General features: G+C 32.7%; 1 pseudogene; it reads right to left on the bottom strand.

Moving 5' to 3' along the window:
- Positions 1–14,568: 14,568 nt before the first annotated feature.
- On the bottom strand, positions 14,569–15,236 carry LOC146881988 (uncharacterized; annotated as a pseudogene).
- Positions 15,237–15,766: the final 530 nt, after the last annotated feature.

Genomic DNA, 15,766 nt, shown 5'->3' with positions numbered 1-15,766 from the left:
AAGCTAAGACATGCTTCATCATTGAGCACCATGCCCCTACACATACTTGCTTCTCATTGGTCATGCCAATATCACTCCACATGAACATTTTCAACTTTGTGACCCATGTCATTCTTTTTTCAAATGGAATGCCATAGCCTCTTGTCTAGATCATTGGTTTGCTTGTTGGACAAAGTGAAAGCTACTTGTACCCTAATTGGGGTGATGCCCTCATGTGAAGTGAAATGCCACATCATTCTATATCTCTTCCCCCACAAATTCTAGTGTGTTTCTATTATTACATCAAATGGAAACCACCACCAATCATGTCTACTTCTTTTCCACACCCTTGCTTTGTGATCAATGTTAACTTTTTTAAGCCTTCTTTCTTTGCTTTAAGGTGCCATGTCTTGTACATCATAAAACTATGAAAGGTAGCTTCAAATAGGGGTTTTGAGTCTTCAAATTTAACTAAAAAGATATTGAGTTTTTATTGGACACATAATAAATCATTGATCTTTTGTGAACTATTTTTTTTAACTACATTGTCAAAAGTTGAATGTATCCAATATGTATGACATGTTTTACGAAAATATAATATTCTTTTCTATCGAGTTATACTATGTGAATTTATAAAAGTTTTGTGTCTCATATATAATAGAAGTGAGAAAGCTAAGTGTCATTAAGTATGGAATGTATAATGGTATTCCACTAGTTATATAAATATTTCAATCTTAAATACGTTGAGATAATATAGTTATGATTAATTATTATATTTGAGGTATTGTTCGTTTTGAAATTTAGAATTTTTGTCATGGTTTTATTTTTAAAATGCGTCTTGAAGGATTGTAAGAGAAAAATATATATTCAAATCACTCTTGATTTTGATTCTTAAGTGATGTGAGACTATTCAATAAGTTGAGGGTCACAAGAGTTTTTCATTTCCACATATGACAGTGTCCTGACCTTAAGTCTGTTAAGATAACATTTTTAAGTCAATCACCAAATTTGAGGTAATGTTCACTTTAGAGTGCAAAACTCCTATCAGGGTTTTGTCATTAAACAACATCTCATATGTGGTGATTGATATTAATAATGTCATCTCAATGAAGATCAAAATATTGATGTCATGTGTGGGGAACAAACCTTTATCCATTGATTGTGGCACATGTTTTGTTACATTTATTAATCTCATGTACTTAGAAGTCAAGATCAAGAAAAACTTAAATACACATTCCTCCTTCAATACTCCAAGATATTTTTAAAATACAAAATCACAACAAAAGTTCTAAACTCAAAAACAAATAATACTTTGGATATGTAATTATTGACCATAACTATGTTATTTCAATAAACTTGAAATCAGTAAATAACATTTTTTTAGGGTTAAATATGTTTTTGGTCCCTCAAGTTTCAGTAAATTTTAAAATTAGTCCCTCTTCGAAACTTGATACCAATTTAGTCCTTCATCTTTAGAAATATATGGATTTAGTCCTTCTTATCCAATTTTGTAATTTTGTTAAGTTTATCTGACGTCTCAAGTGCATTTCATGATAGTATTTGAATTGTTTACACCATTTGACACACTTTTGCTTTAATGTTAATTTAAATATTATCATAAAATACATTTAAAATGTCAAATAAACTTAACAAAATTTGGTAAGAAGGACTAAATCCACACATTTCTAAAGATGAAGAACTAAATTGGTATCAAGTTTCGAAGAGGGACTAATTCCAAAATTCACTAAAACTTGAGGGACAAAAAACATATTTAACCTTTTTTTTATTATCATCTCTTTATATAATGTGGTACTGTAATATGTATCTTGGATTGATTAATATTAAATTTCATTATATTATAAAAAAAAGGGTCAAAAATCAAATTCCAATTTTGGTTAACAGATTATGAGCCAAGTTATTTTGCAAATAATTTAAAGTTATTTTTTCCCCTTTTGTGCAACTAGTTAGAACATTTTTAACCTACCTATTACTACGTTGCTCCACTATTTGTGGGACAAACTTGAATGTATCAATATTTGGTCTCGTAATAATGCTGGACAAATATTAGTTTGCAAAAGGAAAATAAAAAAAGTATATATGATTGTGTTGGACAAATTAATGTGTATTTGATAGAGATGCAGAGTTGGGTCTCTATTTTAAATTATTGGACATGACTTTTGTAAAAACAGAGGTTTTTAATGGGTTTGGGGTCTATTTTAATTGAAGAGATATGTCCATATTCAAGGTTCATAAAATTTCTGTCACTATTTAATTATTTATTTGAACAAACATTCGTACATGGCTCTTCATATAAAGTTTGTGTTTATTTATTTACAATGAAGAAATAATGAATATTTTCAAACAAAGGAGAAATATTAATGGCCTCAGCTAGATATTAAAATTATTTTTATAAACTTTTTTTTTTATTTTAATGTCCTCAACTAAATATTAAAACTGTTTTTATATCAGTAAAGTAATGGTGAAGAGATAGAACTATATATAAATGATAATTCACTTATCAAAACAAATTTATAAAATGAAAAAAAAAATACATAAAATATATATATATATATATATATATATATATATATATATATATATATATATATATATATGATAACGTTTGTTTTCTACCTTTTATTGATGTTAAGTTTTGTGAATAAAATCAACTCCTACATAACTTGTATCTTGTTTAATCCTCTAGTTTAGGTTGTTTTTACATTGTTTCATATTTTAGTTGTTTTATGTTGTTTTACTTCTAATCTCTATTGTGAGTGTGTGAAATAATTCTGGTGGAGGAAAATAAGCTGAAACTCAAGGAAGCATGATTGGACATGAAAGATTGACTTTTACACAAATACCCATGTCGAGGGGCACCGCGATCAAGTCCAGCACTGCAAACATCGAGAAAGGACTCACCTATATGTATATACTGCCTTGGACCAACCTTGGAAGGCCAAAAAATGACCATTAGGCGCCAGGGTCACTCGTTGGGCAAGCTGGTAGCTCGTTGGCGAAAATGACAGACCAGAACTGTAGTATTTGAGTCGCTGGACAAAAATATGGCTCGCCCAACGAGTTACATGTCCGAGAATGTCGATTTTAGGCCTCGTTGGGCGAGTGTGAAGCCGTTGGGCGAGAATATCGACCCCAATACGCGAATATGGTTATTTAATCATGTTTCTACGAGAGTATTAGGAGATTCCTCATTTTTTACGAATAGAAACACCTTGGGTGCTTGGGAGAGACTCTTGGAGGCTATTAGGGGTGTTGGGAAACTCTCCCTTCTCCTTCTTGGGTCTCTTTCTTCATCCATGGAGGTTTTACCCCTTTTGGGTTGGAGAGGATGATGGGCTACAAAATTGGAGGCGAAGATGCGAATGGGAGGCGCAATTAGAGCATGAAGCAATATTCAAGAACCTTGGGAGAGGGATTGTTTCTACTTTATAGTTCCAATTTCTTCCCTATTCTTCAATTTTGTAAAATCCTAGGTTCTCCACCATAGAGAGAAATTTCTATTTGTTGAGATTAGATGTAAAACATTGAATTCTTGTGTAAAATTGTGTTGTTAATTTATATGCTTTTCCAATTCATGTTAGTATTTGATTGACATGCTTAATGCTTGATGTGGATTGTTCCCATGCTTGATTTGTGATTCTTGAGGTGTTGAAAAATATCTTTAGAATCTAGATTTGAAATTAAATACCTAATGGATGCTTGTATCTAGGAATAGAACTTGGTTCATTAGTAATCTATGATTCTTGAAACTAATGCATGATTTCACTTGTTGAAGATTCAAGGAATTGAAACTTTATGAGTGATTATAGGCTCAAAGGCTCTAGGAATAGAATTTGAGTATTCTTGTGAATTGATTGTAACATGAATATGGAATTGGGATAATTAAGATTATGTACAAATGGATATAATTATGTGGAGATATTAAGATATAATTATATATAAGTTTATTTGGAATTGTTGGAGAATTGAAATATTACTATGGAATTTAAAAAAATAATTATAATTATTAATAGTGTATAATAGGTGTTTCAAATAATTTAAAATTAAATATAATTGGTAATAGTTGTAATTATACTAAAACGTAACATTATTGCTATTAGTACCATTCAAGTAGTGAGTTGTCACTCGAGTGGTGAGTAATCTTACATGCATCACTTACATGCTAACATGAACATTGAAACAACAACACATATTACTTAAGATATGACTTTATGTTTAAGCAAGAGATATTTAGACAATTCTTTATTCTAAGTGTTAGGGAAGAGAGTTGAAATCACAACCTCTTTCACTCTCCCTTACCATTTTTACCACTAGACCAACCTTATAAATCCTTTATTTGAAGTTGGTGTTGCTCAAACAATGTAAGGTTTCTCAAACAAGAAAGATTTGATCTATCTGAGAGAGTAATGTCACTCTAGAAAAAAGAGTTTGCTCAAGTCACTAATGGAAAAAAATGAATTTATTATGACAGGTGTAATATATTTGTCATAATAAATTGACCGGTGACATTTTCGTAGTAAAAATAATAGTTATTATGACGGATAAATGTGATTTCACATAATAAGTGAAAATAGTAAACTTATTATGACAAGTATGATAGATTTGTCGCACTAAGTGAAACGTGGTGGCATATATGTAATTATAATGAGTAAAGTATATTTGAGGAAATTATTGTTAATAATTTGAAAAAAAACATTATGTTCTTATATTTTTATGTGTGTAGGTATATATTATACATAAATTACAAATTATATATTTTTATTGACTAGTGTAATATGATTTATAGGTGGGTTTTGAGGCAACTACAGTATTGTAGTATGCCATTAAAAAAAATAGCAATGCTTTTATATCAATTGTGTTTATATCTAATGTACACACTACATTTGTTATAGTCTTAACCAATGTGGTATACACTTTCTACATTGATATTTTACATTAACTATAGACATAATGGATGCAGAAAATAAATTTGTAACATAATTTAATACGGGATATTAATTTCTCTATTAATATTTACTTCCATATCTCCATATTGAAGAAATACACTGAAATATTTTACAATGCCCATTAATTAAAACTTAAATATTTATAAGAGTAATACACTATTTGTTTAATTTGTTATCTTTTAAAATTTCATCTACAAACATCAAATAAAAAAATGTTTCAAGTAGTTTATATTTTAAAATTTATTCAAATAAGTTGTCAATAAAAAAATAATTTATTTCTTTCAAGAGTATATTATGATTCCCTTCTAAAACAATATAATGAAATACTAAACTCTTACTTTAAACATACAAAATCATAAAATTTTACAAAATATACTTTATAATAACAAAATAAAAAATAGTCTTTAATTGAATTATAGATTCTCATCTTTATAATTTTCTTCAAAATACTTTTTTTTATTTTTCATACCAATTTTATGAAATGTATATAATCTCATGTGTTTATGTGACTGAAATAAAACATCATGTCAGAAACATGAATATGACTTAGAACAACTTCTTTGTTCACATAAATATATGGCCCCTACGACGTCGTTGGACACGTCGAAATCTCTTGTAAGAACTTGGCATCATCATGATGAATCATCATCATTCATTCCCTATCTATAAATCAATGTAATATACGTGGGTCTATTCATGGAACTAATCATGACAATTACTAGTTTATATTTGAAATTTAGTTTTCTATTTTGACAAAAATTTTGTGTAATTTATTTAAGGATCTAGAAAATAGTTTAAGAGTGATAGTGATTTTAATGATGATATTTAATTTTTTTATTTATAAAAAGTTTAACTATATATAAATAGTTTCTTTATGAATCGAGCTTCATTTTATAAGAACCATGATCTCTCTAAAGCTTTAGTTATAAACTCTTTCTTTATCTTCTTTTTAGATCGTTGGTTGCGTGCTTCGTCTATTTGAATATCAAAGTATGCCATGAGACTCCTAGCATCAAGATCTACGATTATATCTGATCATAATCATTAACAAAGTAAGTTTATCTTTTGTCTCTCTTTTGATCTTTTAAGAAATATGTTGCATGTGGAGTTATGGCGCTTGCATGTGGAGTTTAAAGGCTCAAGATGAATATTTGTTCAGTTATGATTTTTATGATGTATTCTAATCATTGATCATAATTTTCTATGTGCAAGTAGAACAATTTGTATGAGGTGTGGGGAACACATTATGAGTCTAGGAGTATCTATCCAAGTAAGGGGAGCTAGTAGTAATTTTATACTTGTTCATATATGTTTTAACTTGTGTATTGGTTTCGATTGAGATTATGTGATTATTTGATTATGATTTTGTTTGATTAGAAACAAATATGTGATGAGCAATGTGGAGTGTTTGTGAGTTCTATTATTTAGTATAATGATAAGATTTAATTGTGTTTTTTATTGCTTAGACCATTGTTTTTTAGTTATTTTAGTATTGTTGTATGTGGGGCTAAATTGATTTGGTTAGGATTGTCCAATTTGATATATTTGATGCCTATTGTAAACTAAAATAAGGTATTTTAAACTAAGAAGGAACTAAAGTTAAAAATATAATCAAGTTGGACAACTTATTCAAGTTCATTTGGGAGTTAAAACATTGATACAGTGTTGGGTTGTATCACAAAACCGTTGTGGGCCACTCACTGGACTAGTGAGCTCCAATGGTCTATAGCATCGAGCGCAATTTTGGGTGCTCACTTGACCAAGAGCTCCAAAGGTCTAAGGCATTGGGCAGTCCCCTATGGTCTAGAGCGTCGAGCGCAACTTTGGGTGCTCACTTGATAGTGAGCTCCAAAGGTCTTAGGCATTGGGTAGTCTCCTAGTTGCGTTGTGCGCTCACTTCACATTGAGCACTAGGAGATTAGGCATTGAATGTCATATGTAGGGCGCTTTGTGCCACCCTGTTTTGGGTTTTAGGCAGTCTCGGTAAAATTTTTATTCTTGATTTCTTAACCATTAGATTGAGCTAAAAATTTTATAGTTGGTCCTAGACATATGATTCTCTAATGTGACCATTGGGATCTTTGATTAGAGGTTAGTGGATAGAGAACTTTTTTTCACCGTAATATGAAAATATTGTAATTGAATGTTATGTTAATGTAATAGGAAATAAATGATGAATTATAAACATGTAATTTGAAATAAATAATAGATGATTTATGTTATCATATTAGCTTGAATTTAGGTAAAATAAATATGTATGATAATGTTTGATGATTTAATATTATATGAGAAGGTGATGTATGAGCTATGTGTGATATGTTGTTCTTTGGCAATTTTGTTGTGAATGTGTTTACTATTTTGGTAATGTTTACTCAGAATTAAGATGAATGTAGTCTCTCTGATGATGTAAAGAAATGTATGGATTGGAAAGTTGGTGCTTGCATATGCATACTTTGTGATTGTGGTGTTTCTAAGGAGGAAGAATACTTTTATAAATTTAGTATTATGCATTGACTAGGGATACATGTTGGTGAACAGTAATCCTAAACTCTAGTAGACTTACAAACTCACGTAGAGTATTGCAGTCTCGATGGTGAGAGTTAAAGGAGATTCTTATGGTGGATATATAGGGTGAGACCCCTTTTCTGGCGAAGCCATAAGTTAAACTGACATTATTGTTGAGTATTGGGCTCCCTTCCTATGTGGAGAAAAGACCCAAAACTTGAGAAGTCAATGTCTCATTTAACCTAGTGGAGAGGGGGCTATAAAATAAAGAGAGAGGCAGAACAACAGAGTCAGAATACACTGAAAGCCCTAACACATAGAGGGAGAGGTAGAGAGAAAATTCTGTTCACGTTTTTCACAGAGCTGTCACAGTAGAATCGGTTCTGCGGATTCGTTCACCGTTGGATCGGGCTGAAATTTTTACAGCAGGTTCAGAACTCATTGCTCTTCATTCTGACCGGTCGGATCTTTGATACGAGGTCTAAGTTGGGAGATATTAATTTCGCACTGCAGCAGTGATTTGTAGAGGTTTTCCTCTCTTGTACTTCTCTATTTTGAAAGCTTTGTTGCTTTGTTATTTGGTTGGGTGTTGGCACTAATTTGTGCTATTGATTAAGACTCTTTTGTACTCTTGTTGATCATAGTGGAGCTATTTCTTTGGTCTGGACGACTCGTGGTTTTTACCCTTGATTTGAGGGATTTTCCACGTTAAAAATCTTAGTGCCTTTATTTGTGCTTTTGGTATTGCTGCTCTTTGATTATTGCTCCTCATAGATTCTTGCAAGTTAGGGGAAATTATATCCGTTGCATTCTCTGGTATATTGTTTGTTGTTGTTTTCCCCATCAGAGTGGTATCAGAGCTCTTGGTTGGGCTATATTTACTTGCTTGAATGATGGAGGCAAATGCAAAGATGATTGCTTTGAATGGTACAAATTATCATTTGTGGAAGGGCAAGATGAAAGATTTATTATTTGTCAAGAAATTGCATCTTCCGGTTTTTACTACACAGAAGCCAGATTCTATGTCTGAAGAAGAATGGGACTTTGAGCACCAACAGGTATGTGGTTTTATTCGGCAATATGTTGAAGATAATGTTTATAATCATATTGCTAATGAGACACATGCCAGAGCTTTGTGGGAGAAGATTGAGTCTTTGTATGCTTCTAAGTCGGACAATAATAAATTGTATTTGTTAAATTGCTTGATGAATTTGAGGTACAGGGAGAATTCTTCTATTTCTGATCACTTAAATGAGTTTCAAGGGCTCCTAGATCAATTGTCTGGAATGGGCATAAAGTTTGATGACGAAGTTATTGGATTATGGTTGCTTAATACTCTACCAGAGTCTTGGGAGGTATTTCGGGTTTCAATTACGAACTCTGCCTCGAATGGTGTTGTTTCTTTTCAGATGGCAAAAAGCGATGCTCTTAATGAAGAGATGAGAAGGAAGGCACATGGTTCTTCATCTCAGTCTGAGATGCTTGTTACAGAAGCTAGGGGGAGAAGTCAGAAAAAGGAACATAAAGGTGGTAGAGAGAAGAGTAGGAGCAAGTCCAAGTCAAGATACAAGAATTTAGAGTGCCATTTTTGTCATAAAACTGGGCACATTCAGAAATACTGTTTTAAGTGGAAAAAGGAGAACAAAGACAAGAAGGGCAAACAGAGAGAGAATGATCATGATGATGATGATCGTGTCACTACTACTACAGATGGTGATCTTGTTCTTCTTCATGACTTTGAGTCCGTTAATCTTGTATCTGATGAGAGCATGTGGATTATTGATAGTGGTGCTACACTGCATGTTACACCTAGGAAGGAGTTCTTCACATCTTACACTTCTGGTGATTTTGGAGTGTTGAAGATGGGTAATGATGGTGAGTCTAAAGTGATTGGTGTTGGTGATGTTTGCCTGCAAACCAACATGGGAGTGCAGTTGTTGCTTAAAGGAGTCAAACATGCTCCGGATGTCCGTTTTAATTTAATCTCTGTGCAGTTGCTTGATGATTGTGGTTATGACAATCACTTTGGTTCTAGTAAATGGAAGCTCACTAAAGGTAACTTGGTTATGGCCAAAGGGGAGAAACAATCTAAATTGTACTGGACTAAAGCTTTGGTTGCTAAAGACAGTGTGAATGCTATGTATATGGAGGCATCTTTGTGGCACCGGAGGCTTGGTCATACAAGTGAAAAAGGGCTTAACTGCTTAGCTAAAAAGGATGTGCTTATGAGATTGAGAAATGCAGAATTGGAGAAATGTTCTCATTGCATGGCTGGTAAACAAACCAGAGTATCTTTTAAGAAGCATCCACCCTCAAGGAAGTCAGAATTGCTTGAATTGGTGCATTCTGACGTTTGTGGCCCATTAAAGGTAAAGTCATTTAGTGGTGCACTTTACTTTGTTACTTTTATTGATGATTGCTCCAGGAAGCTATGGGTCTATGCTCTTCAGCAGAAAGGTTAAGTACTTGAAAAGTTCAAGAAATTTCATGCTATGGTTGAGAGACAATCAGGCAAGAAGCTGAAATGCATCCGTAGTGATAATGGTGGTGAGTACCGTGGACCTTTTGATGTTTATTGCAGGCAACATGGTATTAGACACGAGAAGATGCCTCCTAAAACTCCTTAGTTGAATGGTTTAGCGGAGAGGATGAATAAGACCTTGGTTGAAAGGGTTACATGTATGCTTTCAGAAGCAAAGTTGCCTAAGCACTTTTGGGGAGAGGCATTGCTTGCAGTTGTGCATGTTATTAATCTCAGTCCCGCAGTTGCTTTGAATACTGAGGTGCCAGACAAAATTTGGTTTGGTAAGAATGTTAGCTATGATCATTTACGTGTCTTTGGTTGCAGGGCATTTGTTCATGTTCTTAAGGATGAAAGATCCAAGTTAGATAAAAAGACAAGGCAATGTATCTTTATTGGCTATGGTGAGGATGAATTTGGCTACAGGTTTTATGATCATGTTGAGAAGAAGCTTGTTAGAAGCCATGATGTACAATTCATGGAAGACCAGACCATTAAAGACATTGATAAGGTGGAGAAAACCACACCCGAGAAAGATAGTAATCTCACTGATGGTAATCCGATGAGGTTGCCCGCTCACAATTTGGAGAATGTTGAAACGGAAGCTCAAGACAATGAGCAACATGGTGATTTTGATGATCAATGTTTGGAAGTGGAGTAGAGGTTCTAATTGATGATGCTCAAGAGGAACATGATATTGATGATGATCTTGGTGATATACCTGAATCACCTCAAGTCCAACTCAGGAGGTCTAATAGACAGAAACAACCTTCTACAAGGTATTCTTGTGATGAGTACATAACCTTGACTGACGGTGGAGAACCTGAGTGTTTTGAAGAGGCAAAGTTCATTACTATTACTGAAGCATGCAAGGAGTTGTTATGGTTGAAGAAATTCTTGCAGGAGCTTGGTTTTAGGCAAGATAACTATTCATTGTTCGTTGATAGCCAAAGTGCTATCCATCTTGGTAAGAATCCAACTTTTCATTCTAGATCCAAACATATTGATGTGAGGTATCATTGGATACATGATGCTTTGGATGCTAAGTTGTTGGAGTTGGAAAAGGTTCATACAGATGATAATGGTGCTGATATGATGACTAAAGCATTGCCAAGAGGGAAGTTTGAAGTTTGTTGTGAGATCACCGGTTTGGCGGTTATCTCCACATAGTTGTGAGGGGGAGATTTGTTGGGTATTGGGCCCCCTTCCTATGTGGAGAAAAGGCCCAAAACTTGAGAAGTCCATGTCTCATTTAACCTAGTGGAGAGGGGGCTATAAAATAAAGAGAGAGGCAGAACAATAGAGTCAGAACACACTGAAAGCCCTAAAAATTCTGTTCACATTTTTCACAGAGCTGTCACAGTAGAATCGGCGCTGCGAATTCGTTCACCGTTGGATCGGGCTGAAATTTTTACAGCAGGTTCGAAACTCATTGCTCTTCATTCTGACTGGTCGGATCTTTGATACGAGGTCTGAGTTGGGAGATATTAATTTCGCACTGCAGCAGTGATTTGTAGAGGTTTTCCTCTCTTGTTCTTCTCTATTTTGAAAGCTTTGTTGCTTTGTTATTTGGTTGGGTGTTGACACTAATTTGTGCTATTGATTAAGACTCTTTTGTACTCTTGTTGATCATAGTGGAGCTATTTCTTTGGTCTGGACGACTCGTGGTTTTTACCCTTGATTTGAGGGATTTTCCACGTTAAAAATCTTAGTGCATTTATTTGTGCTTTTGGTGATTTATTATTGCTGCTCTTTGATTATTGCTCCTCATAGATTCTTGCAAGTTAGGGGAAATTATATCCGCTGCATTCTCTGGTATATTGTTTGTTGTTGTTTTTGGATTATTATATAACAATTTTTCACCCTCGGTGGAAATCGTTGATAATAGACAACATATAGCCAACGTAACAGAACCTGTTAATTTGTGTATTGAATTAAAAATTGAGAGAAATCGTGGATATCGTATAAAAACATTAAAAAACTTTCAAGACGGAAGTTATGATATAGATGCTAGATTCATGCCTGTTCGAAATGTAAATTATAGTATTCATTCAACTAATTTGTTAAGAATTAATCGAATTGAGGCTATAACATCATCATTAGCTGGAATTGAAATATCAGCGAGGTCCGGGTTGTGACACCCCGACTACTATACTAAATAATTATTATTTGATAAAAAGATATGAAATCAATTTTTTTTTTTGAGATTATGCTTGAGAGAACATTAATAATAACATAACTTCATATTCATATATGTAGTTTGCATCTATGTAATTGTTCATAAAATATTACAAAAATATATATTTGTTAAATATTAAGAGTCCTACATCAGAATAGAAGATTTTCTATATTTTTAACATCTCCTAAAGATATTAATAGAAATTATCCATGAGTAAATCTTCAGAAGATCCACCAATAATATCCCGAACAACTCTCACTGAGCAGGTTCCTCTTCTGCTCATGCAATAGGTACATATGAAAGAAAAATATGAAAGGAGTGAGGTCTTTATAAGCCTTAAATATCAATCTTAATAAACTCAACAAACAATGCAGACACCGGGGGCCTAAATTTGGACCTACAACCACAAAACTTGATCTTGTTTTACCAGACATATGGATCCATATTCCACTTCTGATGATCCAATCTGAACATCAAAAGTTACTTTGGGAAGTGATTAGGTAGTTGAGTATTTCTCATAAAACATTGGTACAATCATAATTATTTCTTTCTCGAGAATATTAGCCATTCATCGGCTCACAAAAGAGATATATACTCACTACCTAACCTTGGCGATGCCGAGCAGGTATCGGATAGTCCCAAGTTTGGCCTATGAATATCCTAGTCCAGGGCGCTATTCTGAACTATCCAGATATTCACCTACTTGGTAAAACTTCCTTAGACCCCACCATGGTCCCTGCCTTTCATCCCGCAGTGTACCAAACTGTGACTTCCCAAATACAAACACTTTGACACTGGTTTAATCTCAACTTATTGAAACCAACTTAACTCTCACTCAACTGACATACTCTTGGATATTTTCAAGGGTCATAAAATGTGATGACTATCAAATCATGTCATTGTATAAACTATACACAAAGAATATAAAACAACGATAAAATGTACATGCAATTTTTCTTTTATCAAAGCTCATAAAATAATATATACTTTCACTTCACATTTATTTATTTTTAATTGTAAAAATAATGATAAAATAAGAATCAAAGCAAGAACTTTAAATAAATAATTAGATAAGGGTAAGAACGTTATAATTAAACAAAAATATAAATTAAACAGGACCAGTACGTAATTGGAGATTAAATAAAATAAAATAAATAAACAGGACCAGTGCGTAACTGGAGATAAATAAAATAAAATAAAATAAACAGGACCAGTGCGTAACTGGAGATAAATAAAATAAAATAAAATAAACAGGACCAGTGCGTGACTGGATGTAAATAAAATAAAATAAATAAACAGGACCAGTGCGTAACTGGAAATAAAATAAAATAAATAAATAGGACCAGTGCGTAACTGGAGGTAAATAAAATAAAATAAATAAACAGGACCAGTGCGTAACTGGAGATAAATAAAATAAAATAAATAAACAGGACCAGTGCGTAGCTGGAGATAAATAAAATAAAATAAATAAACAGGACCAGTGCGTAACTGGAGATAAATAAAATAAAATAAATAATTAGGACCAGTGCGTAACTGGAGGTAAATAAAATAAAATAAAATAAAATAAATAGGATCAGTGCGTAACTAAAGATTAAATAAAATAAATAAACAGGATCAATATATATTTAGAGATTAAATAAAATAAATAAATAAACAGGATCAGTATATAATTAGAGATTAAATAAAATAAATATAAGAGGATAATAAATGAAAATAAGTTAAATGAAGGTAAAAAGAATAATATATGAGTCAAAATAAATAAAAGATTAGTATAAAACCCATGAGCTTATCAAGATTAATATATAAGAGCTTAACCCCACTCCCCCTTACCTTATTGATTGAAGAGCACACTAATAATAGTTGTAGAAGACTAGGATCTCTTTGAATCTTTGCTCTAAACTTTCTTACCCTATTTTCTCTTTCTCTCTCTTCTTTCTCTTTCTCTCTCTTCTCTCTTCTTTCTCTTTCTCTCTCTTCTTTCTCTCTCTCCTTTCTTTCTCTTTCTCTTTTTCTTTCTCCTTCTTTCTTCTCTCTTTTTCTCACTTTCTTACCTTCTCCTTCTCCCGTAACTTCTTCTTCCATCTACATATATATATATATATATATAAGCCTTTCCATGTGCAAAATCATCATTATCCTCTTTTTTTTTTTTTTTTTTTCTTCTTTTCTTCTTATCTTTTCTTCTTATCTTCTTATCCTTTCTTATTCTTTTCTTTTCTTTTTTTCTTTTTCTTTTCTATTATTTTTTTTTTCTTTTAAAAAATTCTTCATATATTTTTTTTTTTACATACCTATTTAATAATATTTTTAATGCTTAAACTACATCATAGTAAAATATGAAACATTAGTAAAAAAAAATAGAAGATTTTCTAATTGTTTTATTTAAAATAAATAATACAGTTTATTAAAAAAAAGGGATGTTACATTTCTCCCCTCCTTTTAGGAATTTCGTCCCCGAAATTCACGTGGTTGCAAAAAGATGGGGATACATCTCTCTCATATTACTTTCTAATTCCCAAGTTGCATCACCTTCATCTTGTTGATTCCACAATACCTTTACCAAAGGTATGTCCTTTCCCCGAAGTTGTTTAATCCTTCGATCTCCAATCCTTACAGGAAGCACATCATAAGTAAGGTTTTCTCGTATTTGTACTACATCAGGTTCTATCACATGAAAAGGGTCATGAATATATTTACGAAGTTGAGACACATGAAAAACATTGTGAAGTTTTGAAAGGTTTGGAGGTAAAGCAATTTGGTATGCGACAGAACCAATTCTTTTAAGAATTTGATAAGGACCTATGAATTTGGGTGTAAGTTTTCTAGATTTGAGAGCTCTACCAACCCCAGTTACAGGCGTAACTTTCAAGAAAACATGATCTCCTTCTTCAAACTCAAGGGGTTTTCTTCGTTTGTCATAGTAACTTTTCTGCCTATCTTGAGAAGTTTTCATCTTTTCCCTGATCATTTTAATCTTCTCAGTTGCTTGTTGAATTATCTCTGGACCCAAAACTAAGGAATTTCCATTCTCATACCAACACAACGGGGTTCTACATCTTCTCCCATATAAAGCCTCATATGGGGCCATTCCTATGCTCGAGTGGAAACTGTTGTTATAAGTGAACTCTATAAGTGGTAGAAATTTCTCCCAACTTTCAGTTTGTTCTAAAACACAGGCTCTCAACAAGTCTTCTAAAGATTGGATAGTCCTTTCTGATTGTCCATCAGTTTGAGGGTGATAAGCTGAACTAAGCCTAACTTTTGTTCCCAAGGATTTTTGTAAACTATCCCAAAATCTAGATGTGAAACGAGGGTCTCTATCAGAAATTATACTAGAAGGTACTCCATGCAGCTTGATAATTTCTTTTATGTACAAATGAGCTAACTTTTCTAAGGAAAATCTAATGTTAATAGGTAGAAAGTGAGCAGATTTTGTTAATCTATCTACAATGACCCAAATTGCATCATGACCAGACACAGTCTTTGGTAAACCTGTCACAAAATCCATGGATATGCTTTCCCATTTCCATTCTGGGACATCTAAGGACTGTAGTTCCCCATAAGGCTTTCTATGTTCAACTTTTGTTTTCTGACACACTAGACAACGTGCAACAAACT

Source organism: Vigna unguiculata, chromosome 10 (genome assembly GCF_037176805.1).
Source record: "Vigna unguiculata cultivar grain cowpea cultivar isolate G323 ecotype 2 chromosome 10, ASM3717680v1, whole genome shotgun sequence".
NCBI classification, from domain to species: Eukaryota; Viridiplantae; Streptophyta; class Magnoliopsida; order Fabales; family Fabaceae; genus Vigna; species Vigna unguiculata.
This window is presented reverse-complemented; position numbering and strand designations above follow the sequence as displayed.